Genomic DNA, 8,324 nt, shown 5'->3' with positions numbered 1-8,324 from the left:
ATACCATATTTTTTTTCTTTTGGTGGAAAATATTCAGAAATATCCTTAACTATGCTTATACAAATAACTTATTTACAGAAGTTCAAAAAAGCTGACATAATGAAACATTATAATATAAAAGAGAAATTTTAAAAAGTTATTAAAAATGAAACATGCCGCAGTCTGGCTGGGCACAAATCACAAGCCACTGAAGCAGGAACAAACTTTATTTCTGAACTCCAGCAGCACACTCCACACACGCTCCTGGGGACTCTCCCGAACACCACCTACGAAGCTCCTCCAGGAACCACCTACCGGAAATCCCTCCTCTGGAGCTTCCCCAACCAATGCGAACTCTCCAGGGATCCCTAGGAGAACTACCTACATGATTTATTTATGCTGCAATGAATAATTATTATTTGTCATTTTTATAACTGTATCATATTCTAATGCATAAATTTATTATAACCTATTGACCTCTTAATGGGTATTTTGATTTGTTTCAAGTTTAGGTTCTTAAACATAGTGCTGCTACGAACATTTTGCATTTGTATTTTGGTAGACAAAATTTTATGTTTTGCATGAAGTGGGATTTTTGATACTTATGGTAAACTTAACAATATATATTTCAACATGTTATCCAAAAACTTGCCAATGTACACTTCCACAGAAATACAAGATACTCTGTTTGTTTAATATTATGGCAAACATTGGTTATTGTTAGATTTGCCAAGTACAGACATTCTGGCAGATGGTACTAATATATAAATTTTCCCCCTTACTTGGAAATGTTATTTATAAACATGTGGCTTGCCTTTTCACTTTCTTCATATTATAACTTTACTAGTAAATGAACAAAATTCTTCATTCTAATAAATTCTATATAATTTTCATTAAAATTTTTCAATGGTCAGTTTTGTGCTTGTTGTAGAATCATAGAATCCTTTCTTTCCTGAAAGTCATGTAGTTATTATCATATTATTTGCTGTAGAAGAATTATTATTTTATTTTTATATGGCATTTGTCAACATCATATTTTTTTTCTAGCAGGGTTATTTCCAGTTTATGCAGTTATCACAATATTGAAAGTTATATTGATTGTAAAACTATTTTTGCTTTAGAGGATGGATCCTAAATTAAGGCTTATCTTTGAACATCACTCTCAATTTGCAAATTTTTTACAGTACAGGACAAAATAGATATCTAGTAAGCAATAATGCAGAAAAATAGAAATATGTAAATTATTAATTTAATCAAAACAAAAGAATGAAAAAAGACTGGATTTTAGATGCCACAAATAGAAGAGAAATGTCAGATGGCAGATTTAAATTCAACCATATCGATAATTATAATACATTGAACAGCAGACATTGTCAGGGCTTAACTTAAAAAAAGATACAACCATAGGCTATGTTAGAAATCAATTTTCAATAATAAAGGTATGGATTAAAAGATGGAACTACATTCTAATACTATGTTCATTGGTCAACTTTGTATTGCTATAATAAAATATCTGAAACAATTAACTTACAAGGAGAAAAACAAATGTTTTTAGCTCAGCCTTCTAGGGATCCCAGTCCAGAATTCATCAGCTGCATTGCTTTGGGCCCTTGGTGAAGGCACCAAAGGGCAACTGACGTAAATATTTGCCAGATCTGACAACATACACCAGGAGCCAGAAAGCACAAAGAAGACTGAAAAGATTAATCAAGAGGACACAAACCAATGAAATTTCAAAACTGTTAACCAATGAAGAATGGCTTTAAGGGGGAAATAGCATACATTTGTATTGATGCAACATTCACTGACTCTTGATGGTACATTTTTGTGTTACATATTTTTAATTCTTTATCCATTAGAAATAGTATAATTTATGTTTGGAAAGCATTTGTTTCAGTCATGGTTATTAATAGTAAAGAGAAAGTCTTTCATTATTAGGAGGTTTTATTTTAAAAATGGGATAATTAAAGGGCCATACATGTTATATAGGGGAAAAACAAGGGATGGGCCAGGTGAGAAAAGGGAGCAGTTATCAGTGACCCAAAGAAAGTCAAAATGAGAAGTTCTCACAGTAGCGTTCAGTGAGTTCAAGATGAGAATCTTAGAAGCCAATTAAAGAAATACCCTCACCTAGATCTCAGTCTTCTCCTCACTTTACACAAATATCCTTCATCTGATTTCCTTGCAGATTTTCTCATTCACCAAGGCCCACTTTAAGTCAGGATATAAGGCATCTTAAAGAAGTGTCCTGGGCAGATACAGCAACTGAAGAAGATTGACTCTGTCAGGGTACATAAAAAACATATGGCAGTGCTCATAAAGAGACAAAAAAAAACATATTTTGAAAACTCTTCTCAATCACTATGTTATGGGTGGAACTGTCCCTGAAAAGTCACATATCCAATTCCTAAAGCAAGTATTTAAGAATATGATTTTGGAGGCATAGTGTCATTGCAGAAATTTAGAAATTAGTAAAGTCAAGATGAAGTCATATAGAAGTAGAGAGAGCATATCATCCAACATGACTGAAGTTCTTATAAAAAGAAGAAATGTAGGAAAGAACATGTACACTGTGATGCATTGTACAAAAATTGGATTACGTTCCCATAAGCCAAAATCAGGTACTGGAAGCAAGAAGAGAGGTCTGAATCAGGTTCTTCCCTTGCAGCTGAGAGACAGCATGGGCTTCCTGGTACCTTGACCTTATACTGGAATATTTTTCTCTTTAATTAAATTTGTAACACACTGCAGACATACATAATAGGAACAAATAGTATTATGGCATTAAGTGTTAGAGGACTTATTCATGAAAGCTAACTGGGCTAGAGAATGTTTGAACATGAGGTTAATGGATATTTTGATGCTTAATTTTAGTGTCAATGTGGCTAAGCTAGAGGAGCCATCTATTTAACCAAACATTGTGAAGGCATTTCATAGATGTGGTTAACAAAAATGATGAGCTAATTTTAAGAAATCACACTCAATTATGTGGGTTAGCTTCATCTGATTAGTTAAAGTGCCTGAAAAACATTAGGATCTCTGTAGAGGAAAACTTCTGCTTCAAAACTGCAGTTCCAAATGCTTCCTGAGTGTCCATGCTGTGGCCCTACTCTGCACATTTTGGATTTATAAGCCCTCACAGCCATCTAGCAAATTATTTTATGTACACATCTAATTTCTCTAGAAAGCTCTGATAGATATCCTTCCTATTGCCTTTGAGTACACAGGCTCATCTTCACTCTCTTTTATTTTTGAACTTGAATTCATTGTCCTGTTAGATTATTCCACTGTTATGATTTAGATATGAGATATATCCCAAAAACTTATGTGTGAGACAATGCAAGAAAGTTCAGAAGTATAATGATTGGGTTATGAGATGCTCCCTTAACCTAATCAGTTCATAAATCCACTGAAGGGGATTAGTCCTTGAAACTATAGGGTGTGGCTGGATGAGGAGGGTCACTGGGTGAGTGCTCTTGGGGTTTATATATTGTCTATAATGAGAGGATTCCTACTTCTCTACCTCCCTCCCTCTCTTCCTCTCTCCTTCTCTCTCTCTCCTTTGCTGAGGCTGGCTTTGAACTCTCTAGCCTCTTGTCTCAGCCTCACAAGCTGCTAGGATTACAGGCATGCACCATCATGCCCAGCTCAGTGTCAACTCTTAAAAGTGGGTGCTTGAAAATTGGGACTGTATGATTCCTGCTGTTTTCTGTAACACATTTTACCAAGAAAAGAGAGGGGAAGGATTCATGAATAAAGAAATATGATTTTTAATTTTTAAGAAAACACATATAATTGGGTCACAGTAGTATCTTCAGCTTCTCCCCAAAGTTATTTTATATGAAATTCAAGATTATCCTCACAATATGGAATCTTTAATGATAGAATCAGAAATCGAGCTGGGCTGACAATTGGGCAAAGAAAGCACACTCTGGATTGTAGACATTTTAATTAATGTAGGACAATCTTATGAGAATAACTTAAATAATTATAAAAAATATAAAATCATTACAATTTGCCAAAGGTAACAAAGGAAATAAATATAAATAATGTGTTCTCCCTTTATTACTTGGAGCCCAGAATTCTGATAACAAAGTTAAAGACATCTGTGACAGAAACCATTCTTGGACATAGTCTTTCATTTCAAAAACTAAATATAATTTTTATTTCCATAAATATTTTAATAGTGTAATATTTATATTTTATTCACTTAATAAATGTCTTAACCAAATTGAGCATAAAAATCATACCATATTCTAAACTCAAGTAGAAATATCTCCTGCACCTGTAGTTTAGAATTATTCTTGTTACTGAGATATAAAATAATTGGAGGGACTGCTGTGAAAATATCCTTAATAAAAATATATATTTATGTCTTCAGCTATATGTCTTCACTTTCTTCCCCAAAGAGTTATACAAAGAAAAATTTTTGACAATTATATCTCAAGTTTCTAGTTTCAATTTCATATACATCTCCATTTCTATCTTTCCTTTTAGTTTACAAAAATAAAAAAAAAAAAAAACATGACTTTAAAATCTAAGCACTGTTACTTGTTTGGCTGATGAAAATCTTCCTTGTTTCATATACATTCTAATGACCCCAACTTGTTTATTTGATTACTTTCATCTCTCTGCTGTTGATTTTATTTATCAAACTTAGCTCAATTTTATTTTTTTTAATTTACGTAATTCTAAAATTGTTAAGGCTGTCAAGTGTATGCACAGAGCTTCTAGAAATACAAGTACTATCTTCATTCACAGTCTTTAGTCCAGGAATTCCAAGTACATAGTGATAGTAATTTTTATTTTATTTTAATGGAATTAATTCACAAAATAGTCACTTATCCCCTGAAGACCTCTCCAGTATATTTGCATTCATTTCAGTCAGCTGCATGTATCTACTTCTCATTCTACTATTCCTATAATTTGTAACTCTTAATTGACAAATAATATTTGCATCTAATTATGGATTGCAGTATGATAAATTTATGCATATGTACAGTGTGTAATAATCAAATCATGGTTGGCAGCTTAAAATTTTTGACAGTGATTTCTATTTGTAATTGTAGTGTTGTGTTTGTTCCTTTTTAAATGAGGTATTTACATGCAATAATGGTTCATCCCTTTCTCGACCTGTGTGGGAGTGTGTGTGTGTGTGTGCGCGATCGCACAGTGACTCCCAAGGATCTTGCTTTTTATGTGAGGTCCTTGGCCTATTTCCTAGGTTTGTAGCTAAAAAAAAAAAAAAAAAAAAAAAAAAAAACTTAGCTCACTGTTATCTTAAGTGCATTTCCTCCTCAGGCCCTTTCCTAGCAATCTTGAAACACCTATTCCTGAAATCCACACTAGATTTTTTTCTTTTCTTCACAGAGTTTGATGTCAATGTTGTTCATATAACTGACACTTTCTCTTTTCTCTGTAGCATTGATTTTTTTCTCTTTCTCTGTCTCTTCCCTCCCATCTTCCACCCACCACTTTGAATTTCTACTCTCACTTTTCCCTTTGTACATCTTGAAATTTGTGATTTTCTGCCTCCATGTGTATGATTCAAAAGAAAATGGCAATAGTGAACTTTCAAAGTATATCCAAGGGTTCTTAGTAAAATGAAAATGATAGTAAAGGTACCATCAGCTCTAAGTTCTATAAAACTCCATAACTGTTGATTAGCTAGAACATCCAGCCACCATTATTTATTTCAATGTGGAATATTTGCTGTAGTAGAAAAACCTCATTGCACAATTACTGTAATCTTTTTCAGAAAGCAAACTGGAGTAAAATATATGAGTAAACATGTCCTACTGGGGAAAGATTATCCACTTTTCTGTAAAATAACATGATATTCTCTTTTTGTATGACACAAGTCAAAAAGCATTATCCCCGTAGATACTTAACAGTCTCATTGAAGCCTATGATATTTCTAATACTTGTATAGAATACTACAAGTCAATCCTTTTAAAAGTCAAGATATTTCTTTCTTTCAAGAGAGTGAGAGACCAGAGAAAGAATTATGAGTTGAAGTGATTCCGTGAAAAACAGATCACAGGAAAAGAAGCAATGAATTTGAAGCTGAACAATGAACAGAATATATGCAAACCCATAGCCAGATGCTTTGCTGCTCTGAAAGCTCATACTGGCTACAGGCTTTATACAATTTTCCTCTCTGGAACAATTTGGTCTAAGTGTACTGTGCTCTTTACCAACATAAGCCCTGTAGGTGGCCTGACTCTTTTAGTCTCCCATCACATCTATCCAGCTATGTTGAGACTTCTAGGCAGAGACCAGGCTGGCACCTCTTAGTCTGTAAGGAAGAGGATTGACTGCCTGATTGCCTGACTGATTTCAGTTCCCTGTTTAAATGTAAAGCAGCCTATAGTTTACATATAACAGGCATGTGTGGCCAACTTTCATTTTTCTTATAATGAAAGCTTGAACGTTTCAATGTAAAGAAGTTGTGATTTGGTTGGTGTTGTAGCTCATTGGTAGAGCACTTGCCTTTCACGTCTGAGGCACTGGGTTCATCCTAGCATCACATAAAAGCAACTAAAGACATTTAGTCCATATACAACTAAAAAAATTTTTTTAAAAAGATCGTGATTGGATCCCTTATAATTAAATGTACAACATTTTTGCAATCCTTTTCTTCTACCAGTAATTGTATTTTATAAAAATTTGGCTTTAATCTTGAGTCCAATTTATAAAATCTCAATGACTTGCATATGTTTGTGATTCCCTTGGGATTTCAATTATCTTGGATATTCCTTAGTTTGATATACTATTCCCATTAAATAACCAAAATTTAATAACACTTTATAATTAATATTCCAATCTATATTCTGAGAATTCCATTACACTAAATTGAACTAGAATCAGATCAAAGTCTCAATTGGTATGTATACTATATATTTTTTGAAGCTCAAAGATTTTTTCTGGCATTTTTGTGTATTGGAGGGATTATGTGATTTATATTTTACTTTTTCCTCCTTTGCCATCATCAGCTACTTCAGTCTAGATCCTTTTTTCAGTGGCTCTTCAATGCCATGCTGTCCTCTGAACCCCCTTGTCTCTTGCTCTCCTCATTAAACCAACTTCCAATTCTCACTCATTTCTCAATTCTCACTTTCTGTATTGCCTTAGATAATCCTTGTTTATCCTACGTATATTCAGAGGCACTTCCCTTTATAACAACATTTGATCTAAAATACACAAAGCTCTGCTTGGAGATAGTTACATATACATTTCTTAAAATAACAATATCTTGCCAATGCAGACTTCATAATTAAAAATAATTTGATGGTTTAGTAACTCAAATTCAGTTTTGTTTTATGCTAAAAATAACAAGGCCTATCAGAATAGATTTTTTAAAAGTGTAAAATGTGGTATCTGATCAAAAATTGCTAATGGTCCCTTCAGAGAACTAAAATGCATGTGAAAACAAATTTATAGTGATAAGTAGTAACAATAAAATAACATGATATTTGCACAACAGAATGTGCCACTAAAATTCAGTAAAATAGAGTTTTTAATATTAAATGGAAAGTAATGATTTGTCATCACTGAAGAAATGAATGTATCTAATTACCTGCCATTCCATTAATTAATATTTCTTGTTAAAACATTTATTAAATAAAATTTTTCATAATATAAATATTTATATGCCCAAGTCATGAATTCCTTACATTAATATCTAAAAGGAAAGTATCTTCAAAAAGAAAATAATTGTTTTCAGCATTAATACATATGCATGCACAAACATTATAAACATCTACAATAAATTTCACTAAAATGTATAAGTTTATATTATTTAATAAACAAGTTCTTGTCCCAATTTTGAGTATTAAATATGCTATAAACAGTCAAAATATCAAGAATTTTAAATAGTAATTATCCATATTTATATTCTAATTATTAATAAGTAATTTAACTCAATAAGTAATAGAGTTGATGAATTCTTTAAACATTCCAATTATTTAACATAGCTTATCTATTTTCACAGAATTCTCTTTATGTCATATAGAAATGTTTAATGTATTTTAGAGTTATAGCATTTGCTCTTTAAATTCTAGCATATTGCGTAGTTCACATGTGTGTTCATTTTTGTGACAAGCATTAAGATTTGCATGTAAAGTTAATATAAAATCAGTCAAAAATAATAAGCATGAGAAGAAAACATTTAGGGCCTGAGAAACACAGAGGAACATGTAGCCAGTTATTTTAGGTTTTTCAATCATTGCTTATCTTCATTATTATAATTGACCCCATTGAACCACAATATAAAACATAAACAGTGAATTCCTGACATATTTTCCATGGTAGCTTTTATAAATCTCTGTCTTTGAATTTCTCAT

The sequence above is a fragment of the Marmota monax genome, unplaced genomic scaffold (genome assembly GCF_021218885.2).
Source record: "Marmota monax isolate L192 unplaced genomic scaffold, Marmota_monax_Labrador192_F-V1.1 WCK01_AAM20220418_F8-fsc00325, whole genome shotgun sequence".
NCBI lineage: Eukaryota > Metazoa > Chordata > Mammalia > Rodentia > Sciuridae > Marmota > Marmota monax.
The sequence above is the reverse complement of the archived record's forward strand: the minus strand, read 5'-3'. Positions refer to the sequence as shown.